General features: G+C 32.6%; 1 long non-coding RNA gene across 1 annotated transcript; it reads right to left on the bottom strand.

Moving 5' to 3' along the window:
* Positions 1–681: 681 nt before the first annotated feature.
* LOC127150744 (uncharacterized) lies at positions 682–1,197 on the bottom strand. Its single transcript, XR_007823301.1, has 2 exons — positions 921–1,197; positions 682–822 (listed from the first exon to the last, which is right to left on the bottom strand). It is a non-coding gene; the product is annotated as an uncharacterized LOC127150744 (long non-coding RNA).
* Positions 1,198–16,421: the final 15,224 nt, after the last annotated feature.

Raw genomic sequence — 16,421 nt, forward strand, 5'->3', positions numbered from 1 at the left:
ACTTAGTTCAAGCTTAATGAGTCTTTTATGTGGATTTATATCCATTATATCAACAAGGGATCAACAACCTTAAGTACTTCTAAAATTTAGATTGAACTATCCTACAAATGGTTTAATTTAGGCTATTTGGACCCTTAACTTCATCTTGAACTTTAACGCCACAAGCATCCAAACTTAAGTCGTAGTCTAAAACCATCTACTCTCATAATCAATATCCATGCTTTAAAGGTTTAGGTGCATTAACAATCTCAAAGTCAAACTAGCAAGCCAAAACTTAAGAAATTACCCACACTTGTCCTAAATAATCTTAAACGTATTGATTAATGTTTCTAAGTCCTCCAAATCTTCAATCTTTCACACATAACAATACGGGTAATATCAAGTTCATGCTAAAACTAAATGGGTATTCACGAAACTTACCCAAATTACTCAAAAATCTTACCAATCACCTAACAAAGTAGTCTTAGTTTTAATGGAAAACACATTAACGACTTTCTACTTTGTAAACGAGCATCCACCATCATGGGCTATTCAACTTTAACGCTTAAACTTAATGGGTATTTAAGAACTCTACAAAATTTCTCCAAAACTTATCAAGAATTTTAACCACATAACCCAAACTTCAATGGACATCACTAAAATACCTTCTAAATTCAAAGATCAAACATCCAACATCATGAGTTATCAAAGTTATCATTAGAATTAGATGGGTACTCAAGAACAACTTCAAAGACTTAAAATATTACCCAAGTTGTGCCAAAACACGCAATTTCTAGTTTTCGAAGGGCTAGTCAGCGGCGTAAAATCTTCTAATATTCAAATCTAGCATCAAAGAGTAATGGGTATTACAAAATCAAGGCTGAAACTTAGTGGGTATTCGAAAATCTTCAAGAAATCCAACTAAAATAACGAAAATTTACCCTATAACTTAGATCGACCCAAGAACTTCAATTTTGCGTGACCTGTGAAGGGTTCGACGTGGGATAATTGTCGTTCGGTGAGTTGGGCTACTCGACGGCGGGTGATTTGGCGTCGGCGAGTCACATCGTGACTAAAGTGCATCATGGCCGACGCACGAAAGAGAGATGCAAGGAGTTGGCTGGGTTTCGTCGACGTGCAGACGTCGTTCGATGAGTCGAGCTTGGTGATGGCATCAGCTTGAAGGAGACAAAGAGGGAGATATGGCGGTGGAAGAGATTTTTTAATGGAAACGGGGGAGCTGTCAGTCTTTCTAAGAATGCCCATCTTTTTTTCTTTTTTCTTTTTTTTTTTATAACTTAATAATAATAATGACAAAAATGCCCATCTCTTTGATAAAAATGCCTATCTCTTCAAATTTACACTTCCTTTTTACCCTCCTTCATTCTTTTCAACACCTATACAAAACAATTTAAGCTTTAAAACTCCATTAATGTAGTTCTAAAATTTCCTTATTACATGAATTAATTTTAAGGAGTATAAAAGTATTCCAACTTATTTTTTCACCATTTAAGAGATATAAAATATATAGATAAAATTAAAGAGAACGGAACGAGGGCTTACAAAATCACAATGAGGAAAAGAATAAAGGCGGAAGGGCAAACCTGAAATATTGAAAAAATAACTAATTTCATGGGCTTTGTTACACGGGCAATAAATAGTTTGGTGTTTGGAGAATCCGTGGAAATGGCAATATAAGAGTGAAAATTAGAAAAATAGCAAACTGTTATTCTTTTTTATTTATGGCAAAACTAACTGCCTGAAATAGTTTCCCACTTTTTTGGTCCGAAATTACCCCTCAACGGATGAGAACTGTCCAGATTCAAATACAGTATATTTAAGGAGATCGGAAAATCAAATAAAATATCACATATACGATTACAATGTATTTGTGAACACACCCACTTATGATAATTATGAACTAAATCAAAAAATTATTATATTCTTTCAAAGATCCCTAAACATATTCAATTGGTTTCAATATCCCCTAATTATTCCGATTTTTACCTTCAATAATTATATATTCAAACTTTAGCTATTAATGCAATGAATATGTCCTAAAATTTTAATGCAACGAATACGTCCTAAAATTTTAATGCAATGAATACTTCCTAAAATAATGATAAAGATGATGCAATAATTAACTATTAACAAAAACATTAAAAAAGTAACGGAAAATCATTTAAAAGATTCAAATTTCATATCTAAAGTAAAATTCAAATTCAAATTTCAACCATTCCCTAAAATTATGGAAAATATAATGGAAATACTTAAATTTAGAATCAAATCCCAACCCTCCCTAAAATCATGCCAAATAAAATGTGATATATCTTTAATTTTGCCAACCAACTGGAATTAAGGGGAACGAAAACAGAAGATTCACCGGAAGCCAATCAACCGGAATTAAGGGAAACGGAAATTTGTACTAAAAGAAGAAGGTGGAAAGCGACAGAGTGGGTGAAAAACAAATGCGAGTGGAAAGCCATTTGAAAATTTGAAGAATGTTAGAACCGGAGAAAATTTGAAGAAAATTTGAAGAACTCGGTATTTTTTACCGAAACATGCAGAAAACAGAGGAAAAATCCAAAGGTTGAAGAAGGAACAGAAGCGTGAAACGAAACAACTCACTGATACTTTGGGTGGTACAAACCGATTAAAAAAGGAAGGGCATGCAGACGGTGGAAAAGCGACGGAAGAGAAACTGACTGTGGAAAAGCGACAGTGGAAAAACGAAAGAGAAAACTACGGTGAAAAAGCGACGGTGGAAATGCACCGGAAAGCCTTTAAAAAACGGAAGAACAAATGCGTTGGAAAGCCTTTACAGAAGATGATTTATTTTTTTGGGGAGGAAAAATTAGAAAATTGAAGGGAGTGCATAGTATGTATTAATTACAAGGTATTTGTGGTTTTTCTTACTATTGTATTTAGGAGTCTATATTGTAAAGTAGGTATGGGCATTTAAGGCATAGTTATTCCATTTATTATGTGGAAGTTAACTGTTTTGCTATTTTGACAATTAAAAATAAATTTGTCATTTATCCAAAGTAAACTTTAGATTTTGCTATTCTTCTTGTCGCCCCTTGTTGTTTTGTTACATTTATGAAAGTTTCCCTTTAATATATTTACTTAAATATTTTTCTTTGCAATATGCATGTTTACATGTTATTTTAAGGTTTTTTTTCAAAAATAGAACGAAAAGCAAAAATATGTACACCATATAGAATAATTTTAAAAAAGGAAAAAATCCACAAGGTCACAACGTGAAATAACAAAAATACCCTGTGATTAATTGGCCACACATGCATGCGAAAGAACTTCTAATTTAAAGGATCATATAATATAGCCTAAAAGATTGTTTAGATATTAGTATCAAATCTAAATGATCTTGGTACATGATATTGTACCAAATCAAAATTATCTTGGTACACAATCTTGTACCAAGATCATTTAGATATTGGTACACGGTCGTTTAGATCTTGATAAACAATTGTTTAGATCTATCACTTATCTATTTATGATAGATAGTGATAGTGATCTATCTTTATCTATTTGTAATAGACGATCGATCCTTTAGATTTTGGTACACGATCGTGTAGTGAAAAAAGAAGAAAAAAAAGCAGATGAGAGATGACGAAGAAGGAAGAAATTCTGGAAGAGGAGATGAAGAAATCACGAACAAAAAGAAGTGGGAATATGAAGAAGGAGAAGTAACAAAATGAAGAAGGTGCGCAAGAATTTAATAATCTTCCAAGGAAATTAATAACCTACAAGGGCATTTCTAGAATTTATGAAAAAACAATGGTGATTTCATACGCTTTTTTGGTTATACGGACCATAAATATTTTCATTTTTTTTCTATATATGTAAATTAACCTTATTTTAAATTTAAATTATTACTTATAGTTCTTTCGATATTAGTTAGAATTTTACGTTATATAATTTTTTTACTAAGATATTTATTTAGGTTATCTTTAATATTTCACAATATGACATTTACATAATAATATAATTGAGTTGAATTTGAATCAACATCATTTAAGACAAATGCATTTAACGAGAGAATATTTCAAATCAAAATTTAACACCATATATGATCAATAATTTGTTTTTTTATTATAGTTATTAATTTTGCAAAAGGACTTATGTGTATTTGATAATGTTAATGTTTTATAATTTTGCTTCTATTTTAATGAATTCTATATATTTTTTGGGATCTTTTAAAAAATATAACAAAGTAGCAAAATATTTACAATGTATAGAACAATTTCAAAAACGAAAAAAGCTAAGAGCCCACCGTGTAAAATACCAAAAATGTCCCGTCAATCACGCTGTCAATAACGCGGACGTAATATATTTGCTTTATGATTGTTTACATTTGGCTATTGTTTGGTGCACGATCATTTATATATGACTAAAATTTATCTTTTAAATTATATCGTTTAATTTGGTTACATGATCGTCTAAATTTGATCGTTTAGATTTGATCGTCCAAATCTAAACGATTTTTTTTTTCAAAATTTGGTTACATGATCGTTTAAGTTTGACTAAACGATTTTTTTTTTAATTCTTTTGCTACACGATTGTTTAGATTTGTTTACACGATTGTTTAGTTTTGGCTAAATGGAATAAGTACACGATCGTTTAGATTTGTCTACCTGATGACTTATTTTTTTTTACACGATCGTTTACATTTGAATATTCCAATCTAAATGATTTTTTTAAAGTATCTTTATACACAATCTTATAGAGGATCCCACCAGTTGCGGCAGCTTTCTTGTGGTCCTTTAGTTGTGGGAAAGGGATGAAAAGATTATTCATAATGAGGTATATTCACTCAATTCACTCTATTATTTTGAGAGGCCGTTATAGAATAGATAGAGGAGAGGGATTTTGCTATTTTTTGTGCATGGTTGTTTAGATTTGGTTACCCAAATTTAAACGACGTAAAAAACGAATCAGAAAAGAAGGAAGACGATGGAAAGAAGTCACAATGGGAAAAAAATCAGAAAAGAAGAAAGACGATGGAAAGAAATCGCAGCAGAAAAAAAAAAAGAAGAGAAAAAGAAGAAAGACGATGAATCACAGCGAGAAGGAAGACCATGAATCGCAGCGAGAAGGAAGACGATGAAAGAATCACACCGAGAAAAAGAAGAAAGGCGGAAGGGCAAACCTGAAATATTTAAAAAATGGCTAATTTTACGAGCTTTGTTACATGAGCCATAAATAGTTTGGTGTTTTATTACATTTATAAAAGTGTCTCATATATTTTTTTAAACATAATTAAACTATATTTAAACTAAAAAATAAGTGAAAATGTTATAAAAAATAACACAAAAAGTAAGAAATTACAAGAAATTATTATTAAAAAAATTTCTATTTTTTTTTCTTTTTTTTTCAAGAAACATGAAACAATCCAAGAATATTTATTCAACATAGTCTCGTTTCTTGTTCTCAAAACATAAGAAAGAAGAAATAGGAAACAAAAAAAAAAAAAGAAATTGAAAAAGGAAATGTTACCTAACGGAACCGCTTAATAAAATTAATTAATAGCTAGCTTGCTACTTATAATAAAAATAGAAACATTTCCTTGTATTTCAAGAAGCAAAACGGCCTAAACTCTTGAAGCATTGAGACACTATTACTTTGGGGTTTAGATCATACTATAATATACTTAACAACACCAATTCAAATAGTAGCATCTCAAATACACAACGTTACTACAAAATAATTATTTAATTAGTGATATTATATCATTTATTTTATATCTAAAAATCCAAGATTATAACTCTAATCTTTAACAAATACGACAATATGTGCTATGTATTTGGGAAAGATCGGAGACGATGTGGGGTCGAATGTGTCGAAGGGTACAATGGATTTCCCACTAACGATGGAAATGATATGGAGATCCCTATGATGTATAGTTGGGGACTAAACATGTCGCCTGACGACACCATGGGGACACATGGTCGCTCAAGTGAGGGTAGGAATGGTTCAATCGGGTCCAGGAGGAAGCAGGGAGGCCAAACGGTAGAAACTGTGAAAATCATTTGCAATGCAATGGAATATGCAAATGACCAGTTGAAGGACATTGCAGAATGGCCGAATTTATAATGTCAAGATGCAAGCACAACACGTGCAGAAGTCGTTAGACAATTGTAAGGAATCCTTGAATTGAGGACTCTCGACAAGATGTGCCTTATGCGAATACTGATGCGCAATAATGTCGATGACATGAAAGCATTTTTAGAGGTACCTGAGCAACTTAAATTAGACTACTGCATGATCGTTCTCGAAGATAATGCTTGAGTGCTTGTCCATCTCCTTTGTTTGTCCCAATTTGTCTACTGCTTCATCTGCTTGACTATGTTTGTCGTAATTTTGATATACATATTGTAGAAACTTGTTGTACGAACAATTTGTTATATTAATAACTTTATGTTTTAGGAAATTTGTATTTCAAATGTTATTTGCATTGCTTTACTATCAAAGTTACGAATACTACCAATGCATACTTCAATTAAGATGTCGTACAATAACCTAAGTTCCTACTGTAAGTAGTATGTCGGGTTAGGTTGAAATTTAATGGAGTAAGAATCGTGTGTAAGCAATTTTAATAACAACAGTTTGTGTTTACATGTTTACGAGTTACATGTGTACGCCAAAAAAAAAAACATGGGTGGAACATAACGATTTAATAACAAATTTATGGAATGAACGTTGTAATTAAGAAAATTAAGTCAAATGATTTTAAGAAAAGTAAGATTATTTAATAAAATAAATTTATGAAATTTGTGTATTATATCTACATTATATATTTTAGAAAAAAAAATCATAACACTACTATCATAATCCTTCCCCCAAGCACATACTATCATAACACTACTTATCATAATCCTTCCCCCAATGCATACTATCATAACATTACCTATCATAATCTTACCCCCAAACGCATACTATCATAACACTACCTATCATAATCTTTCTCCCAAATGCATGCTATCATAACACTAGGACTATTATAATATTAGGATTATTATAACACTAATCCTATCATAAATCACTCCTTCCTCCAATGCCTAAATAGTTAATGTATCCATGAATATTCTAAAGAGTTTATAGTATATGAATAAAGTTGGGTGTCTTATCTTGGCAACACTATAAATATGGTATTGAGACATTTTCGACACTCAAGATTTGTTTGCTACTATTTTGACTTTAACTTAGCTATTGTTTGATTGATAATATATTTACTCGGCTAGACAATTTAAACCATAAGATATTGACATTTCTCTATTGGAATACATGCTCCTCTTTGCCTTCTTCAATAGTTTATGGGTTAAAACTAGTCCATAGACTTTAAGACTTCACTTCTCTTAGGCAACCCTCAATAAAAATAAAAGAAAATTAATTTGAATTGCCTACAACCAACATGATCAAATGGAGGAAAGAAACAAATGCTAAGCATCTGGATAAAATAGTAATGGATAGGTTCAACGACTTCATCCAAAGAAACCTTCTGATTGATCCTCCATTTTCCAACAATAGCTTCATCTGGTCCAACCTCATAATACTCCCCACTCTATCCAGACCTGATCGCTTCCTTTACACTAGTCTATGGGAAAAACATAACAATCAGCATACTTCTAAAACCCTAGTCAAGGCGGTTTCGGATCACTTCCCCATAGTTCTAGAATTTATTCAAATCAAATGGGGTTCATGCCCTTTCAGACTTTATAACTCTTCACTAGGCCACCCTGAATTCAAAAGAAACATAAAACTCTGGTGGGAGAGTTCTAAGCAAAATGGCAAAATTGGATTCCAGTTTATCCAAAGACTAAAGATGTTGGCCAAGGACATTAAGCTATGGCATAATAGAAATCATAGCAGTCAAACAGAAGCCAGAAAAACATTGATAACTGAGATAGATCAAATTGACAAATTGGAAGCGGCGAGCAATATGACAAAAATGCTTCACTCCAAAAGATTGGCTCTCAAATAGGAACTTGGTAAATTAGATTTGACATAATCCCAATTGTGGGCTTAAAGAGCAAGAAAAAACTAGCTATTGGAAGGAGATGAAAATACAGCATACTTCCATAGGATATGCACAATAAAGCAAAGAAAGAGTCATATCTTAGAGATTGAAGACTTAAATGGTTGTAAGAGCATCACTTCACAAGCAATAGTAGATGCTTTCATAATCCACTACCAAAATCTATTCAAAGAAGTTCCATTTGACAGTCTTTAGATAAGAAACTTGAGATGGAATCCAATTAACCCTAGGCATCATAACGTTCTTTGTGCTAAGTTCAGTGAAGCTGAGGTAAAATTAGCCATTGACTCCCTCAATAATGGTAAAGCACCGACCCGGATGGCTTCCTAATATCATTCTATAAAAAAAATTGGCCTCTTATCAGACATGATGTGATGGAAGTCTTCGATGATTTTTATAGAAAGAACATCATCAACAACAATGTAAACAATACATACATTGCTCTTATTGGCAAGAAAAACAAGTGCACAAAAACCTCAGATATAGACCTATCAGTCTCACCACATTCCTATACAAAATTATTGGAAAAACCTTGGCTACCAGATTAAAGCTTACTCTTGAAGAGACAATAGCGGAAAACCAAATAGCTTTTGTCAATAATTGACAAATCCCTGCCGCTATTCTGATTGCAAATGAAGCTATAGATTTTTGGAGAGTTTCCAAGGTAAAAGGATTCATCATGAAGCTTGACATTGAGAAAGCATTTGATACAATCAACTGGAACTTCATTGACTATATGATGAAAATGAAAGGATATCCTAATAGATGGAGAAAATGGATAAAGGCAAGCGCCAGTCATGTGCACTACTCTATATTAATAAATGGTAAGCTCATGGTAGATTCAAATCAATAAGAGGTATCCGTCAAGGTGTCCCAATATCTCCCTTTCTGTTTGTGCTTGCCATAGACTACCTAAGCAGACTGGTCAACTTCTTAGAGGAAAGGGGCTCCACAAAAGGGAGTGGTTTTCAATTCCTTTTGCAGGCTTACACACCTATTGTTTTCAGATGATATACTCATATTTGTAGAGGATAATGACACTTATCTGGAGAACCTCAAGATGGCCATAAAGCTAGTTGAATTGGCTTCAAGGCTTAAAATTAATACAACAAAGTCTTCTCTAAGCCCAATCAATGTCAACTTCGAAAAAACAAAGACTCATGGGACTTTATTCCACAAAACTTTCCCATAGACTATTTGGGAACCCCTCTTGGTGGAAAACCTCAATATAAAGCCTTCTAGGATAACACTGTTGAAAAAATCCACAAGAATCTTTCAGGATGGAAATACACACAAGTATCCAAGGAGGGTAGACTGACTCTAATAAACTTCACTTTAGTCAGTACTCTGACTTAACTCCTATCTTTTTCAAAGCCCCTGTTTAGATTGACAAAGAGATTGAGAGACTTTAAAGGAATTGCCTTTGGAAGGGAAACAAAAACGACTCAAGAAATCATCTCGTTAAATGGTCCCTTTGTACAACTCTTAAGGATAAAGGGAGTCTGGGAATCTCCAAGATAAAAGACAAATTTTTCTCTATTAACCAAAGGGATGTAGAGATATCACCAAGAATCCAACTCTCTCTGGAGGAAGATCATTGATGCAAAGTACAAAAAAAGTTTCATTAGAGACCTCCTAAGGACCTATAAATGCAGTTCAGCTAAAGCTCCTTGGAGGTCCATTATAAAAGGAAATGACTAGTTTGACTCAAAAAAAAGATGGACTACCAACTGTGGTGATTCTCTATCCTTCTGGCATAGTAACAGGTGCGGAAGCCCCCCTCTATCGAAGAAATATGCAAGACTATATGCTATTTCTAAGAATCAACAAGCATCAGTTAAATAAATGTGGGATCAAAAAATAAACAATTGGAATCTCCATCCAAGAAGACAGTTGAATCAAAGAGAAACAAATACTTGGCAGACCATCGTCGAAGCTCTTCCTCAACTCGACTCAAATTCAAGTAAAAGTAAACCTACCTGGTCTTTAAACAATAATGGTCTTTTCTCCAAAACTTTTGTCAAGAGAGCCATCTTTGAAGATAGTTTCATCAACATTCCAATCCCACATATGACATCCTTCAACAATCTCTAGAAATAAAAAATATAGAAGAAGTGTAAATTCTTCCTGCGGACAGTGTTTCATGAAAGATTAAATACAATGGACTTAATCTAAAAGAGAAATCCAAACTCCTCCCTCAGTCTGATATGGTGTGCTTTATGTAGGGCAGATTCCGAAAATATCAACCATATCTTCATCCACTGTGCAAGAGCTAGAAGTTTTTGGAAGAAAATTCTTGAAGAAATAGGATACTCAATGCGAGAAAATTCTGTTACTAACTTATGCCACCGTTTATTTTCCATAAACCAAATTCAACATTATTGCAACAACATTATGGACTATGTGGCTGGACAGAAACAACAACATCTTTAATGATGCCCATAGCAACTTCCATAGCAGTTGGGAAAATATTTGCAACTGGATGGGTATGTGGTCAAGCAGACACCAATTTTTCAAGGATTATTGCCAAAGTTCTATTTCTTTAAACATCAAAGCTTTCATTTAATTCTTATGTGGGGCTTTACTCTAGCCCCTTTGTAACTATGTTTGGCTATTAATAAATTGAGGTGTGAGGCTATAGCCTCATCCCTTGAAAGCTTCCTCTAAAAAGAAAAGAAATTGACAGTGATATCAACCAAGAAATCAAAATTGAATTGAATAAAGAAGTTGATGAGATAGAATGCTTTGAAGTTGAAAGGTTATTTGGACAACCCAAAAGTCATAAAATTAAATGTTTGGAATTATGTGTTTATGTGTAAATTTATTACGGTAGTTGAAAGGACATAAAATTAAATGTTAAACAACCCTATCTATTATGGTATTTGGACAACCTTATTTATACTAATTAAAATATTAAATGAAATGTCACAACATTTAATTTTATGTCCTTTCAACTACTATAATAAATGAAAACACATAACATTAAATACATACATAATTCACTAAATATTTAATTTTATGACTTTTGGGTGTCCAAATAACGTTTCAACTTCCAAGCATTACATCTCTTCAACTCCTTCATTTGATTCAATTCTGATTTCTTTGTTCGTATCATTCTCCTATTCTTCAACAGGATTTATCCAATCTAAAGGATCTCTTACGAATGTAGCTCCCATTAGTCATCTTTTGTGCAGTTGAATTCACTAATGACAAAGTTCTACATGAAATCTCTCAAATCACAACAGTTGTTTTTACAGATTTTCAAACTGACGACATTTAACATTGAAGGAAATTGAATTAGAAGACCTCAAAGAAAACAAATTTGTATATCATACCTAGATCTAGAACATTGAAGAAGACAAAATTGCACTACAAAAAAATATGAATTTTCCGATGCACAACACGGACGTTGGGATAAATGATGTTGGGAGAAAAAGCTCTCTCAACATCGTAGAAGCTCCATTGGGAAAGGTTGACAATTCTAACACGATCTAAGGTGACGTCGGTATAAGGTAACTTAATAAAAAATTACAAACTTCTCCCGACGTCGTTATACATGGCGTTGGGAGAAGTTTATAATCTTTTTAATATATTTAACTTCTTCTAACACCGTTATACATGGCGTTGGAAGAAGTTTATAATTTTTTTAATATACTTCTCCCGATGCCATGCATCTCCCGATGTCGTTATGCATGGTGTCGGGAGAAGTTTAGAATTTTTTTAAATATATTTAACTTCTCCCGAAGCCTTTATGCATGGCGTCTGGAGAAGATTTATTTTTTTAATATATTTAACTTCTCCTGATGCCGTTATGCATGACATAAGGAGAAGATTATATATTTTTAATATATTTAACTTCTTCCGACGCCATTATGCATGACGTCGGAAGAAGTTTATAATTTTTTAATATATATAACTTCTCCCAACGTCGTGTATAATGATGTTAGGAATGTCGAATACATTCTTGACGTGTTTATTCATGCATCAACCATTCCCCTTCTAAATTGTGTCACTCCACAAATCAAACTTGATCAATGTTATATTGAATGACTTACCTGCATTCTATCACAAGAATTGCAAAAATTTAAGGAAAAAAGTCTCAATATGAGATTTCAAATTACATTTATCAAAAGTTTTTTTTACAAATGGAAGGATAAAGACATTATATAGCTTTGTAGAGATTCTATCCTAGTTAATGAAAGTACCAAAAAGTCAAAATAAAACATAAACTAAGCTTTCTATCTTCCAATACAATAAAAATGTGATATTAACTAAATCATGAGGTCTTCAATGAGTTGAGTTCATGGAAGCTTAATTTGTACCCGATAGTTTGCTTCAACCGAGAAAACAATGACATTCAATACTCCAAACATTTAATTTTATGACTTTTGGGTTGTCCAAATAACTTTTCAACTTCAAAACATTCCATCTCTCCTACTTCTTCATTTGATTCAATTCTGATTTATTGGTTCGTACCAGACATATTTTTAGAAAAGTTGAACCTAAAAGTTTACATTATTAGCTTTCACACGTTTGTTAGAATTTAAAAAGTCATTCTTTTAGATCATTTTTATCAAATTGAGTAACTTTTTGTTTTTATTTTTGAAAATTAAGTTACTTCTACCTTAAAAAAAATAGTCTTAATTTTAAAAAACGAGATAATTTGATTTAGCAAACAACAAAATCAAAGCAATTAAAATTTTTAAAATCATTTCAAACATAAATCGAGCATGAGTATTTACGTGGCTGTCTTATAAAAAAAGAAAAGGAAAACAAAAAAATAAGGACTTTTTCAAATGAAATTTGGCTTTCTGCAGTACCATGTGAAATTACCCATTTACCCTTAAATTTAGTCCGCACATCCCATATAAGGCTACTTGCTCCTGATGCCAAATTCACGCTCCTTGCTACTCGACACAAGATACTCCTTGCACTCTTTAACCTAAACATTTCATATTATTTTAATTAGTATACTAATTATAGAATGTAGGCTACTTGTTACACGATGCAAGCTAAATGATACTCAATTCCAACTTTTAGAACCTGTATACTTAAAAAAACAAAACTTTCATTTCTTATTTGTGTTAACTCACGACGTTTGCTCTCCCTCTCTAGCTCTCTTTAATATTATTTTTGGCAACATTCATTTCAATCTTCTTTTTCCGAACTTGCATGTCTTCTATTCAACAGGTTAAGAAATCCATCAACTTGAACTTTGATTCATCATCTACATGTAACTGTCTTGATTTTGACATGACATTCAAATTTTGTTGTGTCTTCTACACCTGATCATCACCATTCACTTTGTTTTTTTGGGATAAATTTCCTATTCGTCTGGAAAAAAGAAGTTAGGGTTTACTTTTCCAGTTCATTTTTGTCAAGCATAATCATTTAGTGTGCACTTAATGAGTATGCATGTAACATCATTTGAAGTGCATCACATAATGTTTAAAAGATAGTATTATGACTATATTTAACTTACTTTTTATAGCTTAACTCCCCCTATTTCATCACGCATTCACTAAATCTCCAATTTTATAAGAAATGGTGTTCTAGACATCACAACAAGTCCAACGCAATGAAAATTGCTTAAAATAGAGCTAAAACAAACAAGAATAGGCCAAAACAAGATAGAGTGACAATTTCATAAAAACCAAAAGTTAGGCGTCGCCCCCAACGTCGTAGTACCAAAGCTCAGGCTTGGAGGTAGAAGCAAAATAACAGTTGAACGTCATGACACCCAATCCAAGCATTGTGGCACTCCGAACTCTAACGATAAAAAATTGTGCTCCCTTGCTTCCTCCTCTCCCATTCCACCGACCTTTTTGCTTATTTAAGCCCTTTTTTTTTTTTGCCTTGTAAACTCAATTAAGCACTCATTTTTTTTATTTCCATAAAAAATGTTTTCAAATTAATTGGAAATTATCTCTACAATTCAATAAAATTCTCTCAAGATTCTTACAAGAATGACTGACTATCTTCTTTTCTCCAATCTTTGAGGCTACTTTGAAGGTGATGGAAATTAAAGGTAACCCTCTTAGAAATTTGGTGTTTTTAGTAAAACTCTTTAAGAATGTATGTCTAAATTGTTTTTGTTGATTAATCTTCGGGTTGTTTACTATCTTGCTTTTAATAAAGAACCTTTCTCTTGTTGGCTTGATCACCCAATGACTTTAGGGTTAAACTTTAATTTTAGAAGCGGTAAACTTAAAGCATGATTGTTTGATGATTTTAGAATAATTCTCTAGTATATTCATCCTATTGAATTGTCTTTAATTGTCAATTTGAAATTTACCCAAAACAATCTTCCTTTAGATAGAGGTATTCCTTGTTTTAGGAAGTCTCAACTTGATTCCTTTGATCTTTGCGCAATTTTAATTGGGCATATGGATACCGTTAGGATAAAAACATGTTCATTAAAGTTAGAATAAATTTTGATGCATGTCTTAGTTCATTAGCATAGGAAAATTGGTTGAGGATTGATCTAATTAGCAATGTATCTTTTTGTTCAATGATAAGAATTTTGAAAGAACACCCAATTCCTACTTTCACTATTTGAGAGAATCAATATCTTTTGTTGTGCTAGTTTTAAAGCTAAAAAATTTATAAAAACATTTTATTGCATTTTCTTTACTTTCTTACTTGGCATCAAATTCCCCCCTCCCCCCAATGCAATTTCTTGATTCTCGAATCTTTTATAATCATTTTTTGATTTCCCGAGTTGTGTAGCCTATTCATGAAATCCACGTGCCTTCAACCCCTTTCTTACACTATTCTACTACTCTTCTGTAATAATCCTTTTCCGTTGTAAGATTAGGTATTTTCTTGAAGAGTTTGAGGTTATGGTATTTTCTTGTACCCAATTAATATCAATTATTTGATTCACATTGTTTCTATTGTACAGTTGCATGATTTTTGTACTATTGATTCATTTTATGCAATTGAACCTATTCATGCATCTTTAAAACAATAACGACCCCTACCTCGAAATCTCCTTTTAGGCAGTGAGGATCTTGTAATGTACATTGAGGAACAGGGAGGAAAAGGAAGATATCCCAACCATACACATTACCAGTTCAACCGAAGAAGGCAAAAAACAATAGCAAGTATACCGATCCAAGCATTCATCCACTTGGAATAAAAGATCTAGTTCCTCATGATCCTGCATGTACTATTATGGCATATGTTATGGACGAATTCGTCAAGTGGATGCATGAGATAGATATTGGATCTTACAACAAACATGGTAGAAGGGTCCTTTCCTGACGAGGTCACATCGAGAAATAACTATTCCTTGAGCTCATGAAGGACAGTGAGTGGGTTAAATGCCACATAAGATCACTATTTTCTCCTTTTCATAATCAACATATTGTGTAACAATCATTATCGAGTTTTGACACCCTGAGTTTTTTAGGTTCTCAATCTCATACTTTTAGTTCCTTCGGAGGTCCCTCGTTAATTGCCTAAAGGTGTGCATTCATAGATTAACGACATTACCAGTTACTTTAAATACCACAACACTTCTAAATTATTTGCTCATTATGTTGCTTTAATTACATATTCATCTAAACTCGAGTGAGGAGGACAAAGTGTTTTGATCAATAGCCAACAAAATAAATGAAGAGGCCACACTAGTATGGCAGAAGAAGGATGTGTACATGGATGTTGTTCTTGGTTTGGAAGAGGATCACCAACCAAGTTGGTCAGATGTTGACTATATTTACAACCCGATCAATTACCATCAATATTGGATGATGGTCATCGACATCAACCAATGTCAGATTCTTGTCTATGACTCATACCTGTCATACATATTGTGCAATTTAAGCAAGTTCTTGACGCCTACGTGTCATACAATTTTGCCTCTTGTTGAGATTTGCAGTATAGGGATAAGAAGCCTATCCTCGCTTCTAGATCATGGATAATATACTAAAGCAACTCAGCCAATATACAAGGGCCCCCTACTTTTGATTGTAAGAATTTTTCTTTAGAATTGTTTTGAACAATTAATGATCAGTTTTAAGCTAGTAACTATTCGAAAATATAGAATGTTAGAATTTAGATATCAATATGCAGTGGAACTATGGGCCAACATCTGCCTAAACTAGCACTATTATAAATAACTTTAAATGTCAGGTAAATTGTTATTATTATTGAGTGTTGTCTACATGACATTTTGTTAATAATATAATGATGGTAAACGAGCTAACACCCACTTTCAGGTAACGAGTTTTACATATCTTGCAACGAGTTTATAGCAGATTCATCCATTTTTTTTTACTAAAACTTTAGTTTTTAGTAATGAGTATATATCGTCAAATAACAAGTTTATAGCAGAGTATAGTTAAACCTATAACTATTGAGCATCGAGATCACGAGTATTGCC

The sequence above is a fragment of the Cucumis melo genome, chromosome 1 (assembly GCF_025177605.1).
Source record: "Cucumis melo cultivar AY chromosome 1, USDA_Cmelo_AY_1.0, whole genome shotgun sequence".
NCBI lineage: Eukaryota > Viridiplantae > Streptophyta > Magnoliopsida > Cucurbitales > Cucurbitaceae > Cucumis > Cucumis melo.